Genomic DNA, 13,323 nt, shown 5'->3' on the forward strand with positions numbered 1-13,323 from the left:
GTTGTTCTGCCACCTGCCTGGCAAGCACAAGGACTAGAGTTTGATCCCCATTACCAAAAAAAAAAAAAATTATCACTACATTTGAATATACATATTTATTCATTTATACATGCAAAATTTTGTATTCTTACCAACAATAAACAATCCTGGGTCCTACTGTGCACACTTAATTGATCTTTAGTAAAATTTGAATATGTTTATTAAAAGAATATCTACACAAACAAATGCAGAACTCTGAGTTCACTTTTTTATTTGAAAAAGGAAATCAACTTGAAATGTATGGCAATATCATGATTTTGACCAAAATAAAACAAGTTGTATATTTCCACACACAAAATTAATGTCCTTTACAAGTTTACACATTATAATTTTAAAATCAAATGTTTCATTGGTTATCATCAGAGACCTGTATGGAAAACATTGGCTCTGAAAGACTTAATATGTATTTTAATTTACACACAACTGCTCTTTATCCCTAAATTAAATGGTATCATGAATAAAGTGAATTTTAAGACAAAACCTGTTATTACTATAATCCTGAATATGTTTCTTCTATATCATTTTTCAGTAGTAGGATGTGCTTGTTAGAAATGAATAGTGGCAAACTTTATGATACTGCCAAAGACAAACCTAATCTAGAATATGAGATTGCAAGCTAGTTCCTACTTTTCTAATTAATTTAGTGCTGAATAGAGGTTTTCATGTTAAAAAATTAAATATTAAAGTCTTCAATTGCCTTCTGAGGAGGCTAATAATACTGGGTAAAATGAGCTCATAAGCATTTTTACTGAGTTCTCAAAATACTAGTACTACAAATCATATTATACTTGAAACTTTAAATTTTTAGGTATTTCATTAAAGTCAAACAGTGTAACTTTTAGTTACAACAGTTGATTTCCTGTTTAACACTTCCACAATCTTCCCTTTCCACCAATGTCCAACTGTACCCCAAGTTTTGTGATCTTGGGAAGTTCATTTGTTCTACATAGCAGGGTCACTAGTTCATTATTCCTTTTACACATTTTTATTTCTCTACCAGATTGTTGCTTGTTCTGGTTAGTATAACAATAATTTCCCTCTTTACTTGCTATGTCTCAAAGTCAAATGGTGTCCTCAAATAAGTTTTCAGCTCAGATGTTTGAATCTTTGGATGCCAAGAGTTTTCTGAAGATTTTCTACATCATGCGGAATATCTCTTAGGAAGTTCTGACAATGAAAATATCCATATCCTCCTTTAATAGCATGAATGTTGTACTGAAATGTATCATCAAAATACGCTCTTAGAATCTTACAGAACCCAGTGGTCATTTCCCAGCTAACATGTACAAAGGATATTCTTTTTTCTTTTTTATTTGCTGAAGAATCTGTTGAATTGCCCTCAATTAGAGAATGGCTATGGATCCTGACCATGGATTTTCACTAAGAAGTGAGAGATGCTTAAGACCTTTTCCTCATGATGGTTTTGTCATCCTGTGGATATGTGAGCTTTCCATGAGCTCACAAGTAGTGAACATGTGACAGCCTACAATTTAAGCAAGAGTGATTAAAGGATAAGGGAAAGGGAAGAAAATACCACTTTTAGTTCAGATGAGCTGTGGTTCAGTTGATCTTCAGTTTTGAGGTACCATTAATCTTTTCAGGATGAGGAAAGTGTGAGTCAGAAGAAATTAAGAGACTTGCCCAAAGTGATGTAATACTCACTGTCAGTCAATGTACTAGTCTTGTGTGGTTCCAGCGAAGATATCAAAGTGTTTTCTTAATTACTCTGCTATGTTCACCACTGGCATCATTTGCACTGAGTGTCCTTGGAATGAACACTTATTCTGCAAATATTACATTTACCTTTCCTGTTCACTGTACTAAGCATACACTTTACATATTAACTCCGTATGCACATACACAAGCAGCTCAAGGCATCCATTATGAGAATTCTGTATACTTAATATGTAAGTCTAGGGTTTCTGTCCCTGAAATCATGTTTGTTGAATACTGTGATTTACTATGTTATTTACAAGTCATGTTGGGAAAGTGAACCCTAAATTTGTATTTTAGTGCAAAATATCCTTAATGCTGTAACTTAAATACACTTTGGAGCTTCATTAAGTGTATTTACGCATCTTCCTAATTCTGTTATCTAGCACCAATATTTAAGGATCTTTATTATTAAAAAGTTCAGTGTTTAAAATTTTACTGACTTGTTTAACTCTAATTGTACATAAATATAAATAAAATAAATCACAGGTGATGCTTTCAAAAGTTCCGATACAGATGTCTGTTGCAAACAAAAGAAGTCTGCATTTACCTTAAGTAGCTTTTCTACAGGCCATCAGGTATAACATACTTTTCCTTCTACTTGGCAGAACACCTCCCTGGGAAAGAGGGAACCTCTATAGCTTAGACCTCTGAATTTTTTAAAGCTGCATGGTCAATTGTTATGTTTGTGCCAGTGCAGAACACTGAATGAATAACGAATGATGATTTTGCAATGCAGACTGCTAACCAAAGGGAACAGAAGAAAAGATAAAAACATATATCTTTAAATATGTGAGTAGCAGCTATGCACACATACACTTATACAGCTAATATTATTTGGCTTGGCTTATTTTTAGCCATAGTTAATTCAAATTACATTCATTGCATGAAGGATAGAAAAGGGAGTTCCTCGGGATGCGTTAATTGCCTTAGTTTACAGGAAGATGGGAGGGACCGCTTTACTACTTAATCCACATACATTTAGAACTGTCCAGTGCTGAACTATGTAGAACACAGGAAATAAAACTGTCTAATTAGACCTATATCAGGAGACTTTCATATTCTGATAAATTAACTTCAAATGACACTAGTTTCAAAAACAGAGATAATTTAGAGCACCAAATATATTAATGCTATTTAATTTTACTGTTTGTGAACTATTTTCAAAATTTGGAACCCACTATAGAGCTTTAGGTATATATAGATATTCTACTTCAAAAACAAAGTTTCCTATTAAAGAATTCATGGGAGAAGTTTAGAAGGAGCTATGGCAATCCATTGTTTTTCTCTAATGAGAGTATTTTTCTCTTTTTTCTTACCGTTTAATTTCCTCTATTCAGCACATCTTTTATCAGTATCAAGTAATTTTTGAAAATAAGTAACAAACTTTAATATTTATTGAAAAGTTTTAATTAGCATTCTTATCAGAAATAATGATCCTAATTGATTAAGGATAAATTTTCCTTGACCTCTTTGTTTATAAATTCCATTACTGTCACTTTTCAGCCTTTTGGCTAAGATCAAGTGTATAAATGCCATTACTGATTTTACAAAACAAATAGCACATATACTAAACATGAAGAGATAATTGATAAAAAGTGAGTGTCTTCAGCAAGGAAGAACATTAATGAAATTTATGAAATGGAGTTCTTTTCAGTTTTAAAATTAAGAATGATTAGGATACCAGCTAAAGGACTGATTCTTGACTAGAAGCTCTAAACACAGAGAAAAATACAAGATTTTTATACTTAATTTTACTTATATTTTGTCACAATATAATCATTTATTTGTGGTCATTGGGTTGTGAGAGACTTGGCAATGGAAGAAAAAGACAGTCATTATTAATACACTTTTGATTTGTTCTTCATGTTGGAATTATTCTTTGACCATGATGTGACAAGCTAGCCATTATGCTACTAGTCCATCACGGAAAATTAGAACAGTAAAGTGACCACGGATTACAGAGGTGAGCCTCATATATTTAGCTTTTCAACTCACTAGTTTTATAAATTAGGCCAAGTTATTTAATTTTTCTTGGCTTGCATTTCCTCACATTAAAGTGAGAATATAAAAAAAGAGTACAGTAGGATGTTTATGATGAAATTAACTAATATTGTAGTTATAACTAGTAATTTCTGTTAATTGTGGCTATTGATAAAGGCACTTAGTGAATATTATTCAGGATGTTCACAGATTATTTATAAGGTGGACATTACATTTTTTATATATTTCTACCTGAAATGCTGTCTCTACATTTATAGGAATAAGTGGGAAGGAGAGCAAACTCTTCAGCTAATCTACAGCAAAAGCTTTTCCCCTTGATTTATTCAGATAATTGACCCCAGAAGCATGCTTTCTTTTTTATTTGAATTATAGTTATAATTTTCTCCATCCTCCACACAGCGTGTGTAGTCAGCCTAGGTGTTATTCAATAGACCTGTTCCAACATCTACTGTGATTGATTTATTTAGAAATACCTCCAGGCCAAAATGAGAATGAAAATAAATGGAACAGATGAAAGTGCCCTGCTGCAAGCAAGAGCTACAAATTGAGGTTAAGAGTAATTGCTTTGGCATAATTGTTATTTGTAATCTTAGAACAAATGCAAATCTCCCATTAGGAGCAGTAAATCCAGTGCTTAAAGTAGAAGATGAGTATTTCACTGCCTAGCAATGGGAACCCATAACTGAATGCTAAGTGCAGTGACATAAAAATTTCCTCAGGTCTTTCATTTGGACAAATATTGTAGAGCTATGGGGACATAAACATGACTTACTTGCCCTATGTGTTTTCTTTTTCCAAGACACATTATGAAAACTTTGTCTGTATATTTACCAATGCATAGTATATTCTGTTTCATAAATACTTTATATATACATATATATATATATATATATATGTACTGAGCCTGACTTCCAGAGGGCTGATGTGATTTTTATGGTTATTAGTCTTCACACCTTCATCACTGAACTAGATAATAAGGTGAAGTTATTATCTTCACGCTAAAGAGATGAGAACAGTGGCACATACAGACTCAGGGACTTTCCCAAGGTTATGAACTCATTCTGTGGTAGCTCTGGGAAAAGTATAAAGGATATGTGATTATAACTCATTTTAACTACCACTTCATCTTTTTTTCAGATTATTTTTAACGCAGTAAGTTATTATTACCAGTAGGGGATTATGATAATCATAGTGATAAAGCAAAAGATGTCATTAGATTTCCTTAAATATCTAACAATTGCTGGGTCAAGATTATTACATAAAATGTCATATTTATTTTAAAATGAGTTGTTTGACTCACAATAGAATACATTTTTAAACCAGTAAGTTAAAGCCTAGATAAGATTAAATTTAGTTCCTGGCTATATAACAAGGTGATTATATAGGGAAAAATGCAATTCAAGGTCTGTGTGTGCCTACAGGAACATTTGGGAACAAGAAAATTACAAAGAAAGTGTGGATAGGTGAAACTGAATATGAATTTGAGGAAGTGATGTCTACTATGGGAGTTAAACATATTGCATTATTGATAGACTGACAAAAAACACCAATATTCATTTTTTTATATATTACATAGCTAAGTTCAGATTATTTTAATCTCCTCTACTGAAGTTGCAACTCTCAATACTGTTGGTATGATTTTTGTAAAGCAAAGTTTTATATGACATAAACGTATTTTAAATTTAAAACATTTATTTTGTAGAAATGTATAGATTACCATAACATGTAACGATTACTATATTAAGCCTGGAGAGTAAGGACAACACTGCAGTCCCTTGCAAAGACAAGTGATACACTGCTTTAAACCAAGGGGTACAGTTGAACTCTAGATTAGTTCAACATTTCTGGAGGTTATTATCCCAAGACTCCTATCCAAATAGGATCTCAGCTTTCACAAGTTCCCTAATAATTTAAGAATAAAGTTTTAGTTTGAAATACATTTCAAAAAAGAAATGTCTACAAAGCAACCCTCTGGTATTCTTTTAAGCTGTGACCTTTCCCCATATAGCCCAAGTAGTGGTCTGTGCTCATAGTTAACCTTCGACGGTACTCTGGATTGAAAGGAACGTCCTCTCCAAAACAATGACTAAATTACATCAATATATTCCCAAACTGGTTCAGTGAGCCCATCTATTTTTCCCTAATAAAAGAGCTGTCAAGCACTATTTATGCTCCCTGCTGCTGTATCTATATGAAAAGAAAACACTCCTTTCTTTCAATTTAGTAAGGAGGCAGAAGACTCACAGAAGTGTTGCAGATGAAAGAAAAATTAAACACAATGCAAAAGCAAGAGTGGCTTTTAGCATACATTAGGGAGATGAGAGTAAAATATCAAGGGCACTGAAGTCACTGGCAATGGCACTCACAAAATGAAACCGCTAGTAATTTAGGGAAGATTTCTTTCTCATTCCTGGAGGGGACAGGTATTGTCCAATTGAATGTGAGAATGATCTAACTGAATGATTGCATTTAGCTAACAAAGTGAATAAACAAACACAATTTTATTTTTGAGCTGTTTATAAAAAAGTCATATAATTATAGCAAAAGTAAGCGTTGAATCCACAGTACTCAAAAGGGTACAAGTTGCTATAATGAAGAGGACAAAGGTTGCTAGACTTTTCCTGCATAGCTTACTCATGAATTTAATGCATTCCAAGGTTGTGGGTAAAACAGCTACGTTTACGTTCATGCAGAAAAAGATGGGCATGGTCGTATTCATCACCCAATGCAGATTTTGCAAACAAAAACAAAATTTTGCCGGGTGTTTCTGTTTGCAAATCAAACTGTTATAAAACAAAAGTGTTTATGAACCCAAGATAACCCCCCCCCGTGTGTGTGTGTGTGTGTGTGTGTGTGTGTGTGTGTGTGTGTGTAAGCAACATATTTTTGAGTCTTACCACCATCTACCAAGTTCAACAATTAAGCGTCCAGTTAATTGTTGGAGATGAGAGATCAATTGTTGTGTGCATAATCTGCCAGGTATAGAAAACTGAGTTATCCATAATGATGAAGAAAATAAAATTCTCAACTTGCTGGAGATTATAATCAAGCAGAAGGGTCAAAGTTTAAGAAAAAGAAAGGGCCAGACATGAATAAAGAGGTACAGAAACTGTAGAAAGAGGAAAGGGATATGGACTTGCTTCTTTGGGAGAAAAAAATAGATATTTGTATAAGTTTTAAAAGACAATCTGTGTTCTAATGACTGATTAGAGTGTGCACCATCATATTTAAATTTAACTTACATCAGTCACAACAAAGAGCAAAGGTAAAACTATGTTGTCATGTTCTCTATGTGGGAGACATGAATTGTAATAAATTCCTGTGTACCTTGATTTGCAGTAGTTAAGTAATAGTTTCAATATTGTTTACTTACACATTTTTAATCATAGCAAGCCTCTTCCTGGCACTGCATACTTCTATCACATAGAATAACAAAAAATATATTAAATATATCATGTATATTCATACTCCAGGGCCTCAGTTTGTAGTGCTCTGCACACCCACTGATCAGGTCCCATGCTGACTATTTTATCTACAAAGCACACCTTCATAACCCCGGGTAATTAAGCCTTCCGTGCTCATTGTGGGGTTCTCTCTTCTGAGAAGGATCGGCTATCCTACCCATCCCCATTCTAGATTAAATTTTCCTTCCTCCTCAGTACCACACCACTTCGCTGCTTACCTTTCTCATAGCATGAACCTATATGGTTTCACTTGTCAGTTTACTTTTTCTATGCCCTCCTTTAGACTACAACCTCCAGAGAATAAAGACAAGACTATCAGAACATCTAGCGTCCTGCCCTAGAGCAGAGCCTGCCCTGCAGAAGGTCTGATTCGATTAATATTTATTGGCTAGGAAAACACTAAAGATGTAAAATAGGAAGAATGTCCCTGAATAAAGTTAAACTCTCCCCCAATCTTTCACTGATTAGTAAAATCACGAGGTGATTTATTTGTGTGTGCCTTACTCATATATTGTGTATTTTTTCTTCCCTTCACTTTTTACATTCTTAATTACCAGAGCCCACCAATCTTTTCTTCTAAATTTTTCTGTTCCATTGGCACTTCTATTTCATTTCTACTATCATTCCCTTAATGCAGGACTTCATTTTTCACCTGTACAATATTGCAATAACCTCTTAACTGGTCTCCCAGTTGCAATAAATGTCTATTAAATTGAAATGGTTGAATTGCTTAAAGTAACATTCTTTATTTTGAAAATAAATCAACTGGCAAGTATCTTCTGCCTACCTACAATATGCTCCTGACTCTACTATGTGCTACGGGGGAGTCACGAGAAGCAGAGCATGGAATTTCCCCTTTACTTTCAGGATGCTAGAGTGTGGGCAGGGAGAACTATGAAATGGTGCTTCGCAGATGATTGTGTATAACAGCCATCTGGGGATTGATCTTACTGGAGTATATATCCAGTAGGTTTGATTAAATCCTGGCATTTTGCATTGCCAGGTTCCCAAGTAAGGTAACCGTTTCTGGTCTGTAGAAGACCATTTCAGTAGAGGGATGGGGAAACTTATTAAGTGTCTTAGAGTATACTGCACAGTGAAAACTCCTCGCAGCCAGGCTTTATGACTATAGTAGGTGGTCCAGTGAGGAACTCTCCAGGTTGAAAGGAAAAGGTACCCTGAGAAGATGGTAGCCTGTGTCTTATTCCTCTTCCTTAAGCCTTGCCTTACTCTTCACATCCCGTCCAAAGTCTTGCTGAATCCATCTGACACAATGTCACACTGCTGCTAACTCCCCAAGGCCCTACTCATTCTCTAAACGATATTCAAAAATATTTCCAAAATATTAATCTGCCTTTGCCATTCTCTGGCTTAAAGTTTTAAATTTTTTCCCATTATCTGCTATTTAAATTCCAGGTTGAAGATTCTCCCTAAACCAGCCCTGCTCAGCTGTGTAGTCTCCTTTATACGAATTCCACCATATGGAACCTACACTGGCCTGAATTCATCACCCTCTTGCTTACCTCTGCTTTTCACAGGATGTGACCATTTTTTGCAATGCCCCATCCTCTGTGTACTAAGCAAAATGTACCCATCCCTCGGCATAAATACAAATGTCCCTTTCTTTCTGAGTCCTGCAGTGATGAGGCAGATAGAGCTACATATTTAGAGATCTTTTGAATTTCATAATACATAAAACATCATTGGATTCTTTTAGCCCTCTCAACTAATTCCACTACTCCCATATGAGCCTCTATTTTGGAAAGATCTGACTAAAATCTTTCTTTGCATCCTATACCTCTAAGACTATGTTCAAAATACAGAAGATACTTCAGAAAATGTTGGTTAAAAGTTATTGAAAGAATAAACAAATCCTAGATAGCTATTTACTCACACATCTTGTTTAAAAATGATTTATGACAGAACTAATAAACAAAGCAATGCATATTTGATGAGAATTCAGTGCATTTCAGATGCAAATGTTGAAGGGGGAGATAGATGAGGAAAATCATATGAACATTGCAAGAAACATACTTACTACTTCTTTATCAAGTCTCTGGTCCCTGGGGCAAGCATGCACTCATAATTTAAACTGTCCACAAAAAAATCCTACCAAGTTTTAGTTCGCTTCTGGAAAGCAGTGAAGTGTATGGATACTCTTTTTCACGTCCCCTCCTTATGTCCCTTAATCCTGGAAATATGTCTCAGATAATATATGGGGCCGAGATTGGTTGGATTTTCCTGGTAAAAACAAAGTTCCTGCTATTTCCAGGTGGAATGGGTATGCTTTTAGACAAGGTATGTAAAATATTGTTTTTCAGGTAAAAGTGAATACCAATCCTGAATGTCAGGGAGGAATTCGAAGATGAACCTAAACAAAAGAAGAGCATGCTTCCTGATTCAAAACAAAGCCATGAAAATGAATATATTGTTAAAAGAGAAATATCTTTAGAATGTTCTTTACATCACTTCTCAATATAAAAGCATAAATGTCAAAAACATTAGACAAAATAATAAACCGATGAAAAAAACGGAGGAGACTACCTGTCAGTTACATGGAATAATTTAGGTCATCAGAATTATTGTTACTCAGAACTCCCATACCTATAACATAAAAGGAATTTGGCAATGTGTAAAATGATTAAAAGTCATTTTGAACAATCATCCAAAACAAAAAAATAACATTGAAACAAATAATAATATAAATAAAATTCCAGCAGATAATTATTTATATTTAAAAATAGTGTCACTTTTAACTTCAGTATTCAAGTCAATCTTATTGCAATTAAAGGTATGACATTTAATTTCCCCTCAAAATTTTAATACTTTTCCATATCATCTTTTGTGATCACCTTTCATACCTAGAGTGTCCACAAAGTTGTAAGTTGAACAGTTATTGATATTGAGTAAAAATCAACTATAGGGCCAGGGATTTAGCTCAGTGGTTCTGCGCCTGCCTCTCAAGTTCAAGGTCCTAAGTTCAATCCCAGGTACCACATAAAAAAAAAATCAATTATAGTTACCAATGTATCGACAATCAGTTGAAATTTCCAAGGCATCTGCCTATGTGTTCCTATATGCTCAGTACTGTTTTTGAAAGAAGTAAAAGAAACAGGACATGAGCTCATCTTACTTTTCTAAGCATAGAAAAAGAGCCGAGACAACGCCAACAGGAGAATCATGGATGAACTATAAAACCCAGTATATAAGCCCTGTTATGTGACTCAGAATGCACGTGATATAGAGATTCAGAGTGGAGCATTTCTACAATTCAGGTACAGTCTTAAGGGTCAGGAATTGAAAGATCAAATACATATCCAGAGAGATAAACATAGAGTGAAGTCCAGGGTGAAAAGATACGAGATGGAAAGCTCTTAAATTCAGGAGAAATCATGACCAAGACCCAGAGGCAGAAATAAAATAGTACATGGCTAAGTACCTGCAAAACAACTAAGATATGAATAGAATTACACATATACAGTGTTTACTTACGTATTCAATGGCCCTGTTTTTCCAGTTCTCTGAACACAGTGTTTTTTAAACCTCCTTGAATTCACTGTTTCATCCTTTGAGATCCAGTCATAGCTGTGTCTGTTAAGCCCTCCCCAGTCACCAACGTCTGTCACACTCTACATCCATAAACAATCATCTGCACATGCAATAACTATACACAAGGCAGCTCAACATAGTAAACAATTTAAATTAATTCCTTTCTTACAATAAAAATGTATTGCCATTAATCCCTCTCAAAATATGGTCTCTTTGGAAACACACCTCATTGTTCTTGTGATTTTCTGAAGGGTTCTTGAAGTTCTCTTTCCCATCACTATGAGATTTAATCAAAATTACAGTTAATGATGCTGCCAAAAACCACCCAGTGGCAAAGAAGACTTAAAAAAGTATTACAGTGTGTCCTCATCCACACCTATTTACCGGAACAGGGTCTCCTTAAAGTCAAAATGAGTAGGAGAGGGAAACACTGAATTGATTCAGGACATTGAGGAATCCCTATCAGTACAATTAAAGATGCAACAAAAAGACTTCAAGAACTGCTACAGAGATTGCCAAGAATAATGTGGCAAGTGTGGTCAAAGTAAGCTGAGGAGTTTCTCTGGGGAGGGGGTAATTAATGTTAATATGTCTTTTGTCATAAAAAATACTCAATTTAAATAATTGTCATTTTTATCGCATCTCATATAATTAACGCTATATAATTTTCACCCAACAAATGTCACTGCCACTCATCCTATATATATTCTGGACTAATACTCTCTAATGGAACTTTCTATGGTGATAGAAATATATCTGCACTAAACAATATCAGAGTTATCCAAATTTGCAAGTGTCCAAGGTCGGACATGATGTCCAATGAACACTTGAAACGTGGCTAATGCTAGAAAAGAACTAGATTTAATTGTGATACATTGAAATTAAAATTTAAATAATTATGTGTGGCTAGTAGCAACCAACCACATTATATAGCACTATTCTTGGCTATGAGCTTGGCAGAAGTCAAGAGTTTGTGTTGCCAAGCACATACCTTAACAGAGTCATAGTATAAATCCCATTCTATCTTGATGAATGAATAAATGATCACATTTGAGTGGATCGCATGGTACATTTATCATGACAATAGATCAGATTCATAAAAAACAGTTTTAATGGTTCTTAGATATCAATATTCAAAGATGACAAGGGCTAAACAGCTTGGTAAAAAATGTAATTTATTTTTTTAAAGTGTAGCCGTGGTGGCTTAGAGTTGAAACAAATTCCCTAAAATTCTGTGGAGATTCTGATGTTCTACATCTTTATATATTTATGTTTCATCCTTCATTTTCACCAATGTATTATATTGTCTTAATCATATAAAATATTTCACATGCTTGGCTGTGACATCCTTGAAAATGGGGACTTTTATTTCCACTGTATTCCTATTTCTTTTTAACAAAAGATCAGCACACAATAGGCACTCAATAATTACTTATTGGATAAATAAAATGAGTGATAAACTATGTAAAAGAAGTTAGCACAGTGGAAATTCAGAAAGGTATAGCTATTGTAAAGGTCTTCAGTGACGATGAAGAATAAAGTATTCTACAATCTCTATTATACATGTGCCTTCACATCTATGTTAGAGAAAGTTGGATTATTTCAAAATAACTGTTTCTTAAAACAAAATTGCAGCGGTCTTATGTGTCCTTCTCACATTTCCATACTCTAACATGCCTTTGGAAGTCACATTTGGTTTCAGTCTTGTTAACTCTTTTATTTTCTTTTCATTCTTCCTTTACCTTAAAGAGTGAACTGTTGTTTCCCTTACTTTCTCCTGGTAGGTGGTCAACAGTATGCAAGGATAAAAATGTCACCAAAGACTAATAAAAACAAACTGCAGGAGTTTTGCCTGATGCTTTTATTTCAGGCCTACCTAAGGACTAGCATGTTCAATTAATCATTTCCAGTATGTTACAGAGGCTGCTTTCTATTTGCCAGCCAGTGTCGCTTCTCTGAATATAGTTTTTTACCTTATTAAATCATAAGGAACTATTTTTTACTTTTCCTTTGAAAAAGGCAAAGTTTGGCTGCCATAGTCATCTTCTTTTCCTTCCCCCAGGTAGCTCAGGAATCAATAAAATAATGTTTATTTGGTCATTGAAGTTTAAATTATACCTCGTTGTTACGAAGATATTTATTTAGCATTTCCTACGTGTTAGGCTTGTGTTTAGGTGCCCCCCCCAAAGCCTCATGCTTTTTCAAAATGGCTGAATCTAGAGTGCAAAACTGATTAACTATGGGCCTAGCCTCCAGGGCACAGGATTAAGGGCGTGAGTGCTATCTGCCCTAAGTAGTCTGAACAATTACGGACTGAAACCTCTACAAACTCTAACCCAAATAAACCTTTCCCCCTTTTTACTTTGGGTGTTAGGTATTTTGTTTCACTAGAGAAAAGTAACTAAGATCCTCTGCAAGACTATATTTTAAGCACTTTGATGAATATACTGACAAACAGTGCCTAAAGTTAACCTCAAAGAATACAATCTATCCTGGAAGATAACACACACACACACACACACACACACACACACACACACACACACACACACAC

At 34.5% G+C, this 13,323-nt stretch overlaps 1 protein-coding gene across 7 annotated transcripts in view; it reads left to right on the forward strand.

Moving 5' to 3' along the window:
* Window positions 1-13,323, forward strand: part of Nlgn1 (neuroligin 1) — an 818,097-nt gene that overhangs the window by 713,975 nt on the left and 90,799 nt on the right. The gene's annotated exons all lie outside the window — the stretch shown is intronic.

This window comes from Fukomys damarensis, unplaced genomic scaffold, assembly GCF_012274545.1.
Source record: "Fukomys damarensis isolate Sample0158 unplaced genomic scaffold, DMR_v1.0_HiC HiC_scaffold_12, whole genome shotgun sequence".
NCBI lineage: Eukaryota > Metazoa > Chordata > Mammalia > Rodentia > Bathyergidae > Fukomys > Fukomys damarensis.